We start from the raw sequence: 19,763 nt of genomic DNA, 5'->3' as shown, positions 1-19,763 counted from the left end.
GGAAGTTTGGAAGCACAGCCTCAAGGTGATTTAAAGTGGCTAGATTTTGTTATTTTCTCTTCCACACCCCTCCCCTAATCTTACCCATCCAAATTTGTAAAAATAGGGTGAAGGCAGCTTCAGGAATGATAAGAATCACGACCACAGAATTAGAGCTGGAAATGAACTTTACAATCCATGGGGGTTCAACTTCCTTATTTTACTGATGACACCCCCTGAAACCCAGAGAGGGTAAATTACTTGTTCAAGGTTGCACAAGTAGCATTCTAAAGCAGGTTCTCTATCTCCAAATCCAGGGTTATTTCCATTAGATCTTGTTGCTACTTTATTAGGCCTTTTTTTTTTAAACAAACTAGCTGGGGAGATACTTTTAGGGGTAAGGACAGTGGAAATGGTAGGGGATCTGGCCTCTTAGAAACTCCTGGGTTTGCCCCTTACTTTTCTTGTCTGGGTTTCTGTTACCTCATATGTAAAAAAAGAATGGTTTTGGAGGATGACCCTCCAGTACTAAATCTATGATCCTACAAATTTTCTTTCTTTTCTTTTTTCTTTTTTGAGTGAGGCAATTGGGGTTAAGTGACTTGCCCAGAGTCACACAGCTAGTAAGTTTTATGTGTCTGAGGCCGGTGATCCTACAACTTTTATGGGCCCTAATAATAGATTACGAAGCAAATGACCTATTTATTCGATACTTTTGAGCAAACTTTTGCTTGGGGATTTTCGCTGGGGCTAGGTCTAAGCCAGATCTAGACTTGGAATCAGGAAGTGCCGAGTTAAAATTCTGCCTCAGACAGCCGCTGTGTGTTCCTGGGTAAGTCACTTAATGTTTCTCATTCTCAGTTTCCTTATTTGTAAAACGGGGACATTGATACCCACCTTCTTGGGGTGGTTGGGAAGATAAAATGAAATAATGTTTGTAAAACACATACCTTAAAGTGTTATATAAATGCTAGTTGCAATTATTATTGTTGTTGTTGTTGGTCCAAAGTGTTAAAATACTTGTTACAGTAGCTGAGTTAAAGTGTTAAATACTAACATATTAAGTAGTTGTTATAGTAGCCGATTTAATTTTTTCATTAAATTGTCTCTGTTGGGGGAAGGAAGGGGAAGAGGTCGAGGAGAGGTAGCCATTTTGGAAAGGGAAAAAGAGGGAGGAGGAGGCAGGGGAATCGCCCAGAAGGAACCCGAAGCTGGAAAAAAAAAATTAAGGTGGGGGTGGTGGTATTGGTATTGGTGTTGGCGTCTCCTTAGCGCGCAGGCGCAGCCGCCCAGGCCGCTTGCCCACGGAACGGTAAACAGTGGGGTCACGTGAGGCGGCCCTGCTCCCTGCCCTCGCGCCGCTTCACGCAAATGGCTGCGGGGTCTCGCGCAGCGGCGGAGACAGCACGAGGCGAGCGACCCCTGGGCCCTGGGCTGGCGGACGGAGACGAAGACGACGACGACTAGGAGGACAAGGGCGAGGACGACCAAGACCACGGCGGTGGTGGTGGTAGCCGCATTGGCGGCCCGAGCTCTTGGAGGAAAGGAGGCAGCGGCTGCGGCCGCAGCGACGACGACGTCCTGCGCATACCCCCTCGCGGCGGCACCCACCATTCCCCCCTCCTCCGCGGCGGCGGCGGCCACCATCTTCCTCCTGCTGCCAGTGGTAGCGCTCGTCGGGCGGAGCTGGGTGAGTTGCGGCGCCGCGTCCTGGGAGACAGGCTCCCGTCCCCTCCCCCACCCCTTTCCCAAACACACCTCCTCCAGCTCCTGCTTCCCCAGCCCCGTACCCGGGGCAGTGGGAGCGGCGGACGCCCCGCTTTCTCCTAGCGGTGGAGACACGCCGGCCTTCTGCGCAACGTTCTCCGGCCCGGGCCCAGCGAGACCGTTTGTGAGGCGGCGGGCTGGGGGGGCCCGACCTCGGCCCCTCGGGAGCCCCCATTCTCTCTGCTGCCCCCTTTCCTTTCCTCCTCCGGAGGCGCGTCTGGCCCTACTTCTTCCCCAGCCCGCGGGCCTCTTATGTGCGTGGGGCCCCAGGGGAAGGCAGGCTGGCGGGGTTCCCCCCCCCCGCCCCCGGCAGCCGGGCCGATAGGGACAGCCTGGGCCTCAGCGTGGCCTTGGTTTGGACCCGGCGGAGAGGGCGTGGGAGTGGCCGGGCGCCGGGGATCGGCGTCGGCCTACACGGCCGCGTCCTGGCGCGCCTTGGCCGGAGGACTTAGCGGAGCTTCATCCCCGATGCCATCTCGCGTGTGCGTGTGTGTGCCTAACCCTGGCCTTGCCGTCGGCTCCGGCCGAGGCGGAAAGCCCACGCATCTTGTCTGCTGAGACACCACGTAATTTAACGAGCCACTCGTGGTGGGTGTTTTAGTGGTGCTAAGTAACTGATCCTCTGACCTGAGAGGGAGGGGACCTGGGGGACAAAATGTTTTTATTAAATTCTAAAATTATGTTATTGCCCCAGAGGAACTAGTAACTTCATCAGTATGTTTAGGTAGGTTACCCTCAAAAGTGGAACTATATTTACTTCCTTTTTGCAAAATATTGTAATTAGCATTAATTGCATATCAATTATAATTTTAACAGAACTGTTTATATATTATTTAACATGGAGGGAAAAGAATGCATTTGCTTGCCTTGGTTAAACTTTGTGTGATCTCTCATGTATGAAACTTATGGAAAATTAAACAGTCTTAGTTTATGAGGACATAACAGTAAGATATATCACTGCAGTACGTTTTCTCTTTAGTTTGTATTTTATTTAGTAAAACATTAAGTCTGCCCTCTTCCGGGGTTAGGTGCTGAAGATAAGTTAGCACCTATCTCATTTTTCAATCTTATATAAGAAAAATTATTCAAATGTGTGAAAAAATGATGCTATTCTTCATTGCTCGATTCAACTACATTTCTAAAGTAGCGTTTATATAGTACTTTAAGGTTTGCAGAGCGTTTTACATCTGTTGTCTCATTTTGACTCATAAGTGACATCTGAATTGCCTGTGAGGTTTAGGATCCCTGGAGTGGTAGTGGAAAGGATACAAATCAAGAGCTGGAAAAGTGCAACACTTACTCGGAGTTTACTTTGCTTTTCTGGTACACAAAAACTACCATAAAAACCTTGCTGACTTTTCATCCTCAAATCGGTTATCAATAATAGCATTTACTTCGATTTTTGCTTTCTTGTGTGAGGCACTATGGTGCAGTGGAAAAAGTACGGTGAAGAGTTGGAAAGGGTCGACCTGGGTTGGAATATTGGCTTTCTCACTTAACTTCAAGCAAGTCCCTTGACATCTGTAAAAAGAAAGGGGTTGAGAAGACCTCCATGGTCTATTCTAGTTTTGAAATTATTGTAATGACTGTCTTTTCTCTCTTGGATTTTTTTCCTTCTACCATAAGGCACCTCTCTTCCCAAGTTTTATTTTAGCAATATTCCATTCCTATTCTGATTTTGCTACTTTTACAATCTCTTAACCACATTTTCTCTCCTTTCCTCTACCATTGGACAGAATATCTTGCTACTTACTAAATTACAACCCTTTTTTTTATAAGTGAGTTTTTTTTTCTGAATCATCCCTACCAGAATTAATTACTTAACAGCCATTAGAATTGAAACTAGCTTTGAAACCTGGAACTTGCAAAAGTATAGAGTTGCATTTTCATTCATGAAGATTTGCCCTAGGTGCTTTTTAAAAGCAGTTTCTTAAATATGCATCTTTTACAGATGAGGAAACATTGTATAGGCTAACAAATTGTGACTTGCTCATGGTCTAAATAGTGAAATAGAAATGAAGACTGCACTGAGTTAAGTTTTTCAGTATATACTGTCTGCTTTGCAGTTTAATAGTATTTATGGCACTAGAATTTTTTCTTGTTGAGAATTGTATTTCTTTGGTGAAGAGACATCTTTTGAGGAAACCCTAATGAATTTTGGCAGCTATTTTGTAATTGCTCAGGGCACTATGATGTTAAATAACCTGCTGAGGGTCACAGTCTTAGACAACACTTGAACCCAGGTCTTCTTGACTGACATTGAAGCCAGCCCTTTATCCACTATGCTAAACTTTCTCTAGAATTACATACAGTGTTACTTATTTTAACACTTCTGCACTCTGGGGAGGCATTAGAAAACTTTCTGTACTAATCTGTAGGCTGCTTTAGACTCTGAACCTCACTGGTTCCTTATTCTCATTGGCATGGTACTTTACCTACAGCCTTGCAGTTTGGAAACTGAATTACAGATTGTTAGGATAAACCTCAGACAACTTTTCCACCTGAACACTGTGGTATTGCTCATCGATTATTTCTAAAGAATACTTAAGAGTCAGGTCAAGTTTGAATACAATCTCAGATACTTCTTAATAGCTCAGTGACCAAGGATGAGCCACTTACCCTCTTAGTTTGTTTCTTCATCTGTAGAAAGGAGGTAATAATGGTTGCATGGTCAATCTTACGGGTTCTTCTGAGGAAAAAACTTTCAAACCTTAAAGCGCCATACAAAGTCAAATTGATCAGGTTCTGCCAAGTAGAAACTTATTGAAAGAGGCTATTTGATTATAAAATACCAAGTATATGAATTTGGCAGTTTAAAAGAAAAATGTTTGTGAAATATAAATATGCCATGTTCAAAACCTGAAAAGAAATCATGTATGAGAAACAAAGTGCATTCAGTTGGTGGGGCAGTGTATTCTCTCAATAATAAGACCTAGAATTGTACACAGAAACTAGAGAACAGTGGAATCAGCTCAGTTTTTCTAGCAAAGATTGATAATTTTTTAGTTTCTGGAACATCTTGTTAATAATAAATGGAACATGAATCCGTAAAATGGAACATTAGCAAGCATCTTTTGTATTACTGTAGGGGATTAAATATTGGAGGAAATTTGTGAACATACAGATTGATAGTCTTTATCTCAGATTTTAAACAGTTACAGGGAAATATTTAGAACCTACCAGGAAGTAGTAAATCTAAATTATGAATAAATTAGAATTTTCTAATGTACTAAAACAGATCAGGTTATTCATTTTGACATAGTAATAGGATATACCCCTCTCATAGGTGACATTACCTTGTATTTACATGTGATTTTAATCTAAAGATAGAAATATTTAGAGATGTGTGGCATGAATTTGTTTTTTTCTCTACAAACTTAAAAAAAAAGCTATAGACTTTTTCCCATTTTCTGCAAATAAGGAAGTTGATGCTAATAGAAAACTAATAGTTGATTTCCCCTGCTCATAAGTGACCCCCCACTTCCAAAGATGTTTTCAACCTTGATTACCAAAGTTTTCCACATAGATTTCATAGAAAGTTCATTCAGTTGAACAAAATTGGTTGATAAATTCTTATTAAACACCTGTTCACTATGTGCCAGGCATTGTGCTTTTAAAGCCTGTCTTGAGGATACAAAGAAAAGTACTAGAAGTCCCTATTTTCAAGGACCTCACAGTCCAACAAGGGAGACAACATGCAAACAACTAAGTACAAACTAACTATAGGATAAATAGGAAATAATCAACAGAGGGAATGCACTAGAATTAAGTGCTTTTTGGAAAAGGTGGGATTTTGAGTAAGACTTGAAGTAAGTACAAGTAACTTTTTGAGGAAGATTGCTTTGTCAGCTTGAATGGAAGATCTACTGTAGTGGGAAGAGACTTGGGGTAGGTAGACTGATTAATAGGCTATTGCAAAAGTCCAGATGAGAGGTGATAGGGCCTACGCCAGAGTAAATGGCAGTGTCAGAGAAGAGAAAGGGGCTATGAGAGATGTCACAAGGGTAATATCGACTACAGGCCTTGGCAACAGATTGGATCTACAAAGAAGTGTGCTTTGGGGAGGGGGAAAAGAGTGCTGTTAGAATTTATAGGATATAACTAAGATCTGTAATCTCAGTCATATGAAATCAGTCATACTCGACGCCTGTGTAGATTGCATCCCATCTTTTTTTGTTTGTTTATGTCTTTTGATAAGTAAGCTGCCAGGTGGTTCTACCCAACATGCTAGTGGGGTGGCTTTTAGAATCTTTCAGATCTGGAAAAGGACAGTAGAAATAATCCAGTCCTCATCACTTATTCTTGTTAGGAGGCTGGACAAATTCTTATCCTCAAGGATAACTGAGGATATGTGTCTAATGTGCACATTAGACACATAACTATAACATAAAACACAAAATAGAAGGTTAATACATGCCAGTGTTAAGAGTACTAGTCCTTATCTACAGTTAGCTGAGAACAAGTTTATACATCTACATTTGAGAACCAGTTTCTCCTTTTGGATTTGGAAAAGAGTCCTTGCTTTTTGAGAAAACTTGTCTGATTGTTTAGTAGAGGCATGACCTTCCTTGATCTTGATCCAATTTGACTCCTTGAGTTTCGCCATCTGTAACGTATGAAGCCCTAATTGTCTATTTGTCTCCTACTGCCACTGCCTCTGGGTACTTTTTGCTGTCAATTCCTTTTACAGTCACCTCTCTCTTGCTTCTCAGCATACTCAATGCCTTAAGTTACATTTTCTGAGGGTTTTTTTTTTAACAAGAAATTTATTTATTTATTTTTTTTTACAAATTCAGGTAAATCCTTATTGCTTCTTGGCCAGGCTGCCTTCTCTCTCTCTGGACTCCCAAGAATTACTGTCATCTTCTCATCTGGGCAAACTGAAGTCTGATTTTGCCCACATGGTCTTTTCCTGCTGTTTATTGGTTCTCTTAATCCCAGGTTTATTTTGAGCAAGTCAGGAAGTCTCTGATGACGTGGGAGACTTATAACCACGCCAAAATACAAGCAAGGAATAATGAACCAGGTGAAAAGAACTTGTTTCTGTAACCTTAAATCAGAATTTTTCAACCCAATACACAAGTCATCACTAAAACTTACAAAAGATACTCCTTTCTATAAGTAAATAAAATATTATGTAAGATGGAGTGGGAAAAATACTTTTTGACTGGAGTAGTAATTGGTAACACTTCATGGGGCAAGTATCATTTGGGCAGTCTTAAAAGATGGATAGGGTTTCAACAATGGAAATAAAGGGGCAAGGGGAAGGGCATTGAAAGCTTTGGAAAGAATGAAGGCTTTAGCAAGTAGGTCTCTTTTACCTATTCTAGTTTGGGGAGGGTAGTGTAAGAAAGTATAGTGGGCCCACATTCTTGAGAGGTTTGGACTTTATTTATTGGATCTGTGAAGAGGAGAAAAACCACAAAGTGAGAGGCCAATTAGGCTATTGAAGTAATACACATGGTAATAAGAGTTTCTGCTAAGGCGGTGGCAGTGATGACATAAGGGAGTCTGATGGGAAGAAGGGTATGGAAGTAGAATTGGTTACTTGGCAACCGGATATGAGTGGTAAGGGAGAGGAAAAAGCTTAAGGTAACACCTAAGTTTAAATAAGTGACTGGGCAACCAGAGCCCTGAATCTTTTCTTTTTTTTCCTCTCTGATTGCAAGGATTAATCAGCTGTAGAACACTTACAGTTCTTGGGGTAGGCTTTGAGAAGTATTTGTGTTTCCCTTTCAGAAAATTACGAAGAATATGCTTAGGAAATGTGTAGTTGAATTGTAAAGTTATTTGCTTTTCGAGGGTAAAAATTAAACATACATGCTTTCATTTAAAGATTTTTCGTTGCAAATTTTTTACGTCATCTATATTTCTTATTGTATTCCTCCTCTCAGCCTTCCCTCCCAAAGAGCTATTAAAATAAAAAAGAAAAAAATAGGAAAAAAATAGCAAAATTAACCAATATATTGAAAATAAATCTGATGTTATATAATATTCTCTACTTATGGTCTTCTACCTGCAAATAAGGTGGGTGTGTCTTCTCATCTCTACTTTGGAACACAGCTAGGTAATTATAATTTCACAATTTTAATTGTTTTATTGTTTTTGTTTACATTGTTGCATATTACATATGTGTATATTTTCCCAGTTCTCTTTTTCTGTTTTACTTTTAAAAATTAATAATCTTTTAAGTTAATAACATTATTTTCTTTCCATATCTCCTTCCCCCTTCCCCCCTCATGGAGAGGAGAAGACAAAAAACTTGTAACCAATATCCATAGTAAAGCAATACAAATTCACATGTTGATTATGTCCAAAACTGTGTGTCTGTTCTGTACCCTGAGTTTGTTACTTTTCAATCAGGAGGTAGGTAGCATGCTGCTTCATCTATATTCACTCTTCATTGGTTCATATAAGTCTTTATATCTCTATCATTTCTTACAGCATAATAACATTTAATTAAATTAATGTACAATAATTTATTTAGCTATTCCCCGATCAGTGGCCATCTACTTTATTTTTAAATTCTTCGGTACTACAAAAAAAATTCTGCTAAAAATATTTTGGTGTGTATGGGGCTTTTCTTTTTATCGTTGACTTATTTGTATTTTTATAGAAGGGAATCCAGAGCAAATCAAATTAAGAGCTGTTACATATTTCTTTGTGAGGTTTTATACTGGTTGTGAGGAATGCAAAGAAGTAAGAAAGTCTTTCTTGGTATAGGCTTCTACAAATTGTTTTGTATTTGAGTATTTGAAAGTTTAAATAATTGTAGAAGAATTAAACAATTCAGGACCGGAAATGCCAAATGAATGTTATAAGCCAGGGGTTCACAAACTTTTTGGTCTTAGGACTGACACTTTTACATTCTTAAAAATTCAGAACTCCGAAAGAGCTTTTGTTTATTTGAGTTATATCTGTCAGTATTTACCATATCATAAATTAAAATGTCTTAAGAGGGACTGGTATTAAAGCATGCCCTCCCTATTCTTGGCAGAGATGTGGTAGACTACTGATATGGAATAAGGCCTATAGTATCAGATATAGGTAATGTGTTGAATTCTTCTACTAAACTTAAGTTTTTTGTTAGACAAGACAGGGTCCTCTTGGTGGAGGTGGGAGTCATTGAGAAGTAATGGTAATACAAAAAACATCAATGAAGTCAATAAAGTGTAATCTTTATAGCTATACCATGTATGTAAATATGCATATATATGTGTATGTACACACATACACACATATTTTTTGGTGTTTCTGACCTTCAGAATTTAGAGACAGACAACTCCTATGTAGTGTTTTTGTCTGTATACTAGTATGGGTCTCCAAGACCCTTTTTCAGGGGGTCCTCAAACTTATTTTCATAATAGTCTTAAGACATTTGAATAATTTTCCACATTTTTATATCATTTGGTAAGCTTTATATCCATTATCTTATTTGTTCCTAACAACATTCCTGAAGAATAGGTGCTATTATTACTTCCATTTTACAGATTAAGAAACTGAGACTCAGAGGTTTAAGTGACTTGCCCAGGGTCACATAGTAAGTATCCATGTTTGGATTTGAACAGGATTCTTCCTGACTTCAATCTATTGTTCTTTCCAGTATAATACAGTGTGGGGTAACTAATGATACTAGCTGGTGCTTGCCATGGATATTTATCTTATTATTATATTTTTGGTAATTGGGGTTAAGTGACTTGCCCAGGGTCGCACAGCTAGCAAGTGTCAAGTGTTTGGTCTGAGGCCGGATTTGAACTCAGGTCCTCCTGACTTCAGGGCTAGCGCTCTATCCACTGCTGCACCTAGCTGCCGTGATATTTATCTTTTTATGAAACAATTATCATTTCTCTGCCTCTGATGGACTTGGATGCTTTGTTGAACACCACTTTTGAGTCTCATTGTAACGTGAAGGTGTTCTTTTAAAGAACAGATAGGAATATAAAATTGGTCTGTATAACAGGTCCTTCAGTTTTCACTGATTAGGTGGAACACTTGATGTAGACTGAAATCTTAATACCATACTTTAAATGTTAATATGCTAAAAGACTTAACATACTACATATCTGAATGAATTTGCTGCTGCTTTGATTACATGCTGCCAGAAGTAATAGGATTCGGATTTCAGGTCTCTATGCCTATTAAATATTTTGTTTTATTTAAAAGTTTATTTAAGGCAAAATATCTCTGGGATACAGCCTGGATTGATATATTTTCCAAGATTTACACTTCTAACATAATTGTTTCAAAGTCTTTAATAGAAACATGTTGAAGGAAGTTAACCACAAGATTTGATATGTCCTAACATTAGGTTTTCAGTCTTGTCTTGAACTATAACTTTGTAAAATAGTTGTAGTATAATTGGATGTTTCTCAGTTCTCTTTTGCTTTTGCAAAGAGAGTGGATGAGAGAAAATTTTCTTGATTAACCCTATCATCAGTTTGTAAGTAATTGTGTTAAATTTCTTTTTATAGCAAAACTTAAAAAATAACTTCCACTGTCTGATATCAAAGATTTGCTTCACTGAAGACTAGATAGCATTGATTAAATAGTCTTTACTTAATAGTCTTTTTTTTTTCCTTTTTGATTCTCTTGTGCTTCTCCAAGGTGCAGAAACCTTCACATGTATTAAAGCATGATATAAAACCATTCTTGATTGATTCTTAGGTATGTGTAGTTGATAGTTGTTCAAAAAACCTATTTTTACCATTTAGATATATTAGCTGCAACCTGGCAGTTATTTTTCAAGCTAACATTTTCAAAAGTATTTTAAGAAGTACTTCAGCTATCGAGAAACTTTTTCCTTGCCTTACAGTTTATCTGTCTGATTCTGTTATTGCTGGTTGGGTAGTTGACTGAACAAGTCTCCAAAGAGAGACTTTGTATAGTCAATAGAAATCAGCAGTAATAGTTATATTTTGAAATACATTCTCTGCAAACATGGAGCCATCTTCTTAGATCTAAGGTTTTGTGTAGTATTTGGGCTTCTAAGAGATTTTTATGAAGTATGCTTTTGTCATTTGAATTGCAGAATTTTAAATAGTTAGTTGTTCTGTAATTTATAGGCAGATCCACCTGTGGAGAAATTAGCTTGAAGAATACTGAAAAGGAATTGAGAATTGAATACATTGTCAACGGGGTCCAACGGGCCTCTAACCTGTGAATGGCCAGAGCCAAGTCCAGCAGGCTGGAGACAGGAGAGTTAGGAATCAAACAAGTTTAATTTCAAAGTAAGGGAAATGGTTTGCAAGCAAGGTGGCAAATTAGACATGTGCTGGGGCCCTGCCCCAGGGCAGAGGGATGGGGAACCACTTTAGTGTGGCAGAACCTTGATTTCTATACTTGTGTCTAGACAAAGAGTCAAACAGTGAAGTATAGTAAAAGTAGTGAGGCACAAAAGCAACAGTGAGGCAAGATTGTCTAGGGACAAAAAGTCCATTCATAGCAGGGCTTCATGTCTGGGCTTGTTGGTGCTTGCCTGAGCTCAGGGAGCATCAGTTCTGGAAGGTGGGTGCAAAGGATTGTTGTTATGCCACACTCAGGCACAGCTTGCTTACTGGGCCTTAGCTCTGGAAAACAGTGTCTATTAATATCTTGAAATCATAGAGTATTGTTGTGTACTGGGCCTGGTTTCTTCTGCACCTTACACAAACCAGTCTCATGACTTTTTGTCACAGTATATTCTTTTTAATTATCTAATGTCAGAATAAATGGAGTGTGGTAACGTAACAAAGAATATTCAGTGTTCAGTCTTAACTATCCTATATTATCTCACTCTGATGATGAACTCTGTCTTTTTAGTTTTTAGAGAAGAAAAGAACAGTTCTGATTTTAAATTTGATTTTTATCCAGTACCATTCAGAAGTAGAATCTGCTTATGGTATGACTAAGGATATAAATCTTAATGATGGAAAATAGCATTTAAAAAACTAGTAAAAATCAGCTCTTTTTGAGGTTTTAAGAATATAGTGAAGATGATTTCTATAAATATTGGACATATTTTAAACGTACTAACTTAGGAAAATAGGAATTTGAGTTTTTCTTTTAGTATTTTTCAATTCGTTATGGACTGTACTAATTCTTAAAATCAGTTTAAATTTAAGGCATAAAGGAAAATACAGAATGGTTTTCTTTTTGAAATGTTTTCAACAGATCAACATAGGGAAACTATTTGGCTTTAGTTTAAAATGATGTTTGATGGAAATTGGTTGTTAAACTTAAAAAGTTTGCCTCTTTGTATGTTCATACAAGACACACTTAGTTGTCATATATATACCAACATCTATTAATTCTGTTATTATGAACCCTCTATTAACTAGCATTTCTGTTTAGTGGGAGCTGATTAATTTAAAACATTTCAAGTTTAGGAATAGAAAGAACACTGGTATGGAAATCAGGAGACTTTTGTTCTAGGTTTGAGCCCTTTCACTCACTAGCTGTGTGTCCTTGGGCGAGTCACTTAACCTCTCTAGACATCAGTGTCCTCATCTCTATAAAGTGAGCTGTTTGGTCTAGATGATCCCTAAGGCTCCTTCTTGCCCTCTAACTGAATACTGTAGAAGTTCTTTCTGAAAAAATGTCTTGTGCTCAGCATAGTTTTTAATATAAGAAGTGCTTTTTATTAGGATTTTTAAAAAGTTGATGAATCATGATTCTGAGAAAGATGTTTTAACCTGAATACTCCAATTCTGTACACTTAGTTCTTTCTCCTTTGTGTTATAGTTATTTATGTACATCATTAAATACCCTCATTTGCTGTTTTATTTATTTATTTGGTTTATTTATTTTTCTGAATATGAAGAGAGTGCCTTCATAAAGATCATCTGGTATCTGAGTTTGAATAAGTAGTATTCAAAATGACTTAGAGAGAGCAGTGCGGAATATTGGAAAAGTAGCAGCTAGTGCCACAATGGTAATCAGATTGTAGGCAGCTGGAGAGCAAGACCTCTGTGGATCTATCTTTGTTTCTGCTAACCAAGCAGTTAAAATTTAATAGATGGTTAATAGGTGTTTGTTGAATTAGTTAAATTGAATTAGTGGACCATGCTGGAAAACTGAGTGAGGACTATATATTTGGACATAAAAGACCTGAAGTTGAAAACCAATTTAAAATTATGGATATTTGTGTATCCCTGGTATTCACTTAATTGAATTTGTGCATGTGATTAAGCTTAAATAGATTAGTACCTTAAATGCTTCAATATCCAACATTTCATTAATATTGGTATTCTTGTCATCTTTCTCAGGTCTTCATGAGTTTCTGTGGTGTGCCCCTCTTCCTTCCCCAAATGTCACTTGTTGACTAATCTTCTGATGATAAACCTCTCTAACTTACCTAGACTGATTATTGAATGGCATACATAGTCATTGGACCCATGTGTAGACCTGCTAAAGTTGTGTCTTGTTGATAAAGCCTTTAAGAACCCAAGGTCATGTCTATATAAGAGTAAGGCATTGGAGTAGAATGTTAGTGAAATAAGACTAGTACTGAAGCCATTTTAAATGTACAAAGGAAAACATTGTTAAAAAAACTAGATCATAGATTTGGAGCTGGAAGGGAGCGCTTGATGTCCACTGAGTTCAATTCCCTCATTTTACAGTTAAGGAGATTGAGGTACAAGGAGGCTGTGACAGGTCAGTCACACAGGTAGGAAGCATCAGAGAGGCAATATTTGAACCAGGTTGACTCTTTTCTTTGTACAGTCATTCATTTAAATTGTTCTCATTTTCAAATTTAATAAACATTTGTTAAGCACCTACCAGATAGGTATTTGTTCAGGGTGGAATGAGAATACAAGAAATAAGATTTGATTCTCTGCTTAAAGTGTAATTAAAGGTAAAGTCTTTTGTTGTTTGGTTGTTTTCAATCATGTCTGACTCTTAATGACCCCATTTCTTGTCAGAGATGCTGGAGTAGTTTGCCGAATCCTTCTCTAGCTCATATTATAGATGATGAAGCTGAGGCAAACAGGGTTAAGTGACTACCCTCCAGAGTCACACAGCTTGAGTCTACAAGATTTCAGGCCATGCACTCTACTGTTCTATCTGGGTGTCCTTGGGTCAAGTCTTAAGGAATACCTAATTGAAACTTGTACCATAAGAACCAGGAATTCCTTTAAGATAAATAGTCTTTCTGTTTCCTGCCCCCTCCAAAACCAAACCAAAACAAACAAACAAACAAAAAAACAAAAAATTTGATAATAGTTTGAGATGGTTGAGACCAGCATTGTATTTTTCTGTTGAATTAAGTCTGGTTATAATTGTCCAGTATTTGCAAATATATTTTAGAATGTGTTGTAGTTGAATGGATTTTTTCAAAAGTATTTCATTGTCTTCAGTGGTTAGTTGGGAAAGATGGATGCTCCTTTTACTGGTACAGATTATACCGCCTGAATGGGTTTTTATAGTTTTTATAGTTGGAGATCATCTTTCTAAATCTTCCTCATTTTACAGATGAGGAAACAGCTCAGAAAGGTTAAGTTTTTAAAAATTCAGTTTTATCTTTAGTTCCAAATTCTCCCCCTCTCTCTGCCCCTCCACTGTCTCTTGAGAAGGCAAGAAAAAACTCATTACAGATGTGTATAATTGTTCAAAATAAATTTCCACATCAACCAAATTTAGAAAAAGGGCAAGAAAAAGAAGTAGAAGAAAAAAAGCTTCAATCTGTACTTTTAGTCCATCCATTCTCAATCTGGAGGTGGGTAGCATGTTTCATCATGAGTCCTTTAGAACTGTTAGTTGGTCATTGTGTTGATAAGTTACCAGTCTTTCGGATTTGATTAGCTTTTACAAATATTGCTGTTACTGTATAAAATGTTCTCTTGGTTCTGCTCATTTCACTTTACATCAGTTTCTATAAATATTCCCAGAACAGTACTATTACAGCACAATAGTATTACCTTGTAAGCGTACATCCTTAAGTTGTTCAACCATTCCCTAATTGATAGGTATACCCTCAGGTTCCAATTCTTGTCCTTATAAAAAGAGCTGCTATAACTGTTTTTGTAGATTTGAATCATTTCCTATTACTTTCATTTCTTTGTAGCATAGGAATGACATACCTGGTATACGTAGCATTGATGTTACTGGGTCATAGTGTATATGCAGAGTCTTTTGGGCATAGTTTTGGATTATTTTCCACAGTGGGTTCACTAGTTTACAGCTTCACCTACAATGCATTAGTGTACCTATTTTCTCACTTTTCCAGCATTTGTCATTTCTCTTTTTGTCATCATAGCCAACCTGATGGTGTGAGATGCTAGCTGAGAGTTGTTGTAATGCGTATTTCTGTAATTATCAGTGATTTAGGGCATTTTTTCACTTGGTCATTAATAACTGATTTCTTCCTCAGAGAAGTTGAGTAGTTTGAATGCAGTTCTTCTGAATACATATCTTTTGTGTGTGTGTGTGTTTTCCCAATTTGCTTACTGTCCTCTCATGTTTTGCTTTTTTGTTCATGTCTTTCTGTATTTCATGGAGGATCTATCTGATACGCTGAAGGCCTTAAAAAAAACAAAACAAAACAATATTTGTGGATACTCTTGAATTATTCATCTCCTATTCATATCTCTTATAACATGACTGGTACAACTTTTGTACTTGATGTCTTTCTCAAATTATTATTGATAATATTGCTACTTATACACTCCTTCCCTACCCTGTATCTTTCTGTTTGTGACCTACAGGAGATTCTTGTGAGGTGGTGGTCTTTGATGAGTTGTTGTCATTTAATATTGAACTTTTTCAGGTAATTGACAGTGTTGTGATCTTGCCTTGTCCAAAATAATTTATCTGTAAAATATACATATCTAATTCAGGAACCTTCCTGACCAACTATATGTTTTAATCTGGATAATATGCATGCTTTTTTTCCCCCAGTAAGTCAGTCTCTTTTGAGTGATTATGGATATCTTTGAAAAGCCCTTGGAGAACCTCTCCATCAGTAGAGAATTCATCTTCTATTTCGCCTCCACCCAGGATATCTTTCATGCCACTGGTGGAAAAATTAGATCTCACTTTTTTACATTGCTCTTGCTGTTAGCACTTTGAGGATCATCAAAAAAAAGTTATCTTTATAACTTTATAAGCATCTACATAGAGTCTCTTTGTGGGACTTTAATATTCTCTTGGGGAATATCTTGTTTGAGATTCTATTTAAAGGTTCTTTTAAGTTCTATTATTGTAATGTGTCAGTTGCTTTTAAAAATAATCCTCACATACTAGGCACAACTGGTTCTTAAGAGTTTCTATACTGTTTAGTCATATAGGTGACTGTCAATGGTAGAAAATAGTCAGTGAAAGCCTGTTTTTAGTATGGTGTAGATAAACAGTCTCTGGGTTTTGAATACCAGTCCTGTTGGGTATGTTAGTCCCTTAGGCTCTCAAATCTCAATTTCCCCCTCCATAAGATTAGGGATTTGATCTAAGATCTCTTCCAATTCTGAGTAATATATATTTTTATCAAGAATGTCCTGCATTCCACATACCTTCCCATACTTTCCTCAGAGATATTGTAGAAATGATAAAGGTAAATAAACTTTTTATTAAAATGGATGAAATTGCCTTGATTGCTATTTTTGGATGAAAGTGTAACGACTGTGATCTTTTCCATTCTTTTTAAATCTTCTGTTCTTTGAGATCCTGAAAATAATTATTCATTGTCTTTAACATTATATTGCTTCCACGGTATGGATTTCTTCTGTATAAAGCTGGTCAGGTTGAGCTGGTCTTCCCCAACTTTGTATTTTTAAGGATTGTTGCTTCTTTTTCACTTATGAAATCAAGTCTGTATGAGAGATTAGAATCAGAATGTAATTCTGAGATGGTAGAGTCCAGAAATACTGTTTTTCACTAAAGTAGCTGATGCAAGTAGGTCACTATGGAAACACTAGAAGATATGTTTCCCAATCCCACTTCTCCCCCCAGTTTTATCTATAAGTATTTTTGAGTTGATTTGGAGGTAGTAGGCTCTTCTCTACTATTGGCTAACGGTATTACTTGTCAGGGATGTTGTAGGGAAAGATTCTTATTCACATAGTCATTGGATGAACTCAGATTCCTTCAAACTTTGAGATTCTTAACTCTATGATTCTGGCCTAGTTATCACACAGATTTGTTTTCTCTTCAACTGCTTCTTTAAAAAAGTTTATTTTTCAATTAACAAGTATTTATTTTCTCTCCCCTGCCCACCATTGAAAAAAAATGGGAAAAAAAACCCCAAGCCATTGTAACTAATGTGTTTAGTCAAGTAAAATAAATTCCCATGTGGATCATGACCCAAAATTTATATTTCATTCTACATTTTGGGTCCATCACTTTTCAGAAGATAGATAGTATGCTTCCTTATCAGTCCTCTGAAATCATGGTTGCATTGCTCAGAGTTTTTAAGTTTTTCAAAGTTATTTGTCTTTTTAATGTATAAATTATTTCCCTCCTTCTGCTCACGAGCCTTCCTAGGTTTTTTTGAAACTGTTTCTTTCATCATTCTTAGGGCACAGTATTATTCCATTATTTCACCAGCTTTTCTAATCTCAGCTTCCTTGTTTGTTACTCTTTTACATTGCCTAAATTCCTATAATGAATAGTGAGAGTAAATATCTTATTCTTCTCTTTGCTTTTTTTTAAAATTTAGTTTATTTAAGCAGGTAGGTTGGAAACTGCTGTAAATGCAGACGGTGTTCTCTTATTTCATCCTTTGGTATTGGGTTTTAGCCTTTGAATTTGTTCTCTGTGAGGTTACCAGTTATCTCTTAATTGATAAATCTTATGGGTGTTATCAGCACTCATCTTCCTTGGTCTCTGCCGCTTTTGGCACTGTTGACCAACTTCTCCTGAGCCTCTTGGGCTTTTGTGACATTGCTTTCCTCTCTAGTTCTCTGTCTGACCACTTGTTTTCTCTTGGTGAATTGTCATCTGTTTCTTGCCTCTTAATCTTACATGCCCCAAGAAGGTTTTGTCCTGAGACCTCTTCTTTCTGCAGTCTTTGTCTAAAATTTTCAGAAAGCATTCATTGAACCAGCATATATTGTAGTAGATGCTAAAAATGCAAAGATCAAACAGTTTTAGAAAAGCAAGTCCTGATTCTGTTCTTCAATTTTTCACTCTATTTGGAGAGAACTTGGGACACTGATAAATAGTTACATAAGGAAAATATAAAATAACTGGTGAGAAGGGAGAGTGCCAACCACTGGGCAAATAAGGAGTGCCCTCAAATTAGGAGGTTGCACTTGAGCTAAGTCTTAAAGGGAGTTGGAGATTCCAGAACATAGAAGAAAGGAGGATAGCATGTACAAAGGTGGGAATTGGAATGTAGTGTACCAAAAACAACAATAGTCCAATTTGCTTGGAAAGTAGCATTTGTTAAGGAGACTTGTGAAATAATTAGTCAGAAAACATTGGCTTGTCCTATACTGTAAAACATTTTAGTGACAAACAGAAAGCTTGTTTTTTTGCTTTTAAAAATTTTTTTTCTTGGAGATCTCATGAGTTCAGTTATCATCTTTATGCAGGTGATTACTAGATCTGTATATCCAGCCCTAATCTGTTTCCTCAGATCCAGTCCTATATTTCCAACTGGGTGCTCTGTTGTCATTTCAGAAACCTCATTTATTTCTCTTTCACCCAGTACATTCATGCTCCAGATTTCTTTTTCTCAAGAAGAGTGACCATCTTTCCATCCAAATTCTCAACCTCATACTCATCCTTGACACTTACTTCTCACTTATGCCATATCTAATCAGTAGCCAAATCTTTTTAACTGTACCTCCACAATATCTCTTGCATATTCTTTCTATTCACAAAGCCATCTATTTCAGGCCCTCACCTGTTACCTAGGCTATTGCAGCAACATCTTAATTTATGTTCATGACTTTCATTTTTCCTTGCTGTGATCAGTTGCTGAAATAATCTTCCTAAAGCAGAAGTCTGAATATGTTACTTTTCAGCTTCAGTTATTTTCTCTAGGATAAAATATGATCAGCTTGGCTTTTAAAGCCTTCGCAGGCTGACTCTAGCCTACCTGTTCAGGCTTATCTCATATTACTGTCCTTTATACATATTGGGATACTTGTTGTTCTTGACTGCGTGCCATACATCTGTACCTTTGTACAGACTACCTAGAATATACTCTTTCAATTCTGTTTCTTAGGATCGCTGGCTTCCTTTAAGACTTACTTTATGTGACACCTCTTTTGGGAAACTTCTTGATGACCCTACTACTTGTTTTTACTTCTTTATCCCTACTTAAATGATTATGAAATATGTTAGTTGTGTTATAACTTCCTAGTGGAATGTAAGCTCCTTGAGGGCAGGAATTGTTTTTCATTTTGTCTTTATAATTCTCCATTGCCTTTCTTTAGTGCTTAATAGTGTGCTAGGGACAAGCAAAAGTATGTTTTTCCAGTGTGTTTTTATTGTCTTGATAAGCCTCATCTCCACATGTAAGTCACTAAACATTAAAGTATATGTTGACTAAATTTGGGAGGGTCTTGTTATATTCTTCATAGAATTTCTCTGGTTCTTAATATTCTCCAACAGTTTTTGAGAGACATAAGTGCCAACTACTTTCCAGTGATGTTTTCTTAGGCTTTTTCATTGCAAGCTGATCTAGCCAAGTATCACATGAAATATATTTCTTTATTGCTTTTAGGCATAGTACATCCCCAAGTAGAATCCCTGGGCTATTCTTCCATTTAGCTGCAATTTCTTTGTCTTTGGTTATATATTTGCTTGCTTTACGTGGGAAAAAACTTACATAAGTTTATCACAAGGAGACCAGGCCAGATTGTAGATAGTTTAGTAGAACCCACTTGCAGGGAAGAATGTTTGATATATGATTTGTTTCTTTTAGAAATACAAAGTGAGACACGCTATCACTGATAGTGCTTATAAATGGGGATTATGTAAAACTCACCAGTTGAAAAAAAGTTTGCATTTAAAAGTTAAATCCTTCAAATTTTGATACCTTAACTCATTGGTATATTTAATGAAATTACAAATAGTTTGACTTGAGTTAATTGAGA

The 19,763-nt window shown here is 37.2% G+C and overlaps 1 protein-coding gene across 3 annotated transcripts in view; it reads left to right on the top strand.

Annotated features, from left to right (window-relative positions):
• Positions 1-1,579: 1,579 nt before the first annotated feature.
• PHF3 (PHD finger protein 3) overlaps positions 1,580-19,763 on the top strand; it is a 93,057-nt gene continuing 74,873 nt past the window's right edge. Inside the window, exon 1 of one of the 3 annotated variants that reach the window (XM_021000490.2) lies at positions 1,580-1,669. The gene's annotated coding sequence lies outside the window, so the exon portion shown is untranslated. Of the gene's footprint in view, positions 1,670-2,234; positions 2,335-19,763 lie in introns of those variants that run through there. The other 2 variants (XM_021000492.2, XM_021000491.2) reach the window with 2 other exon arrangements.

The sequence above is a fragment of the Phascolarctos cinereus genome, unplaced genomic scaffold, assembly GCF_003287225.1.
Source record: "Phascolarctos cinereus isolate Bilbo 61053 unplaced genomic scaffold, phaCin_HiC Scaffold_5;HRSCAF=322, whole genome shotgun sequence".
NCBI classification, from domain to species: Eukaryota; Metazoa; Chordata; class Mammalia; order Diprotodontia; family Phascolarctidae; genus Phascolarctos; species Phascolarctos cinereus.
This window is presented reverse-complemented; position numbering and strand designations above follow the sequence as displayed.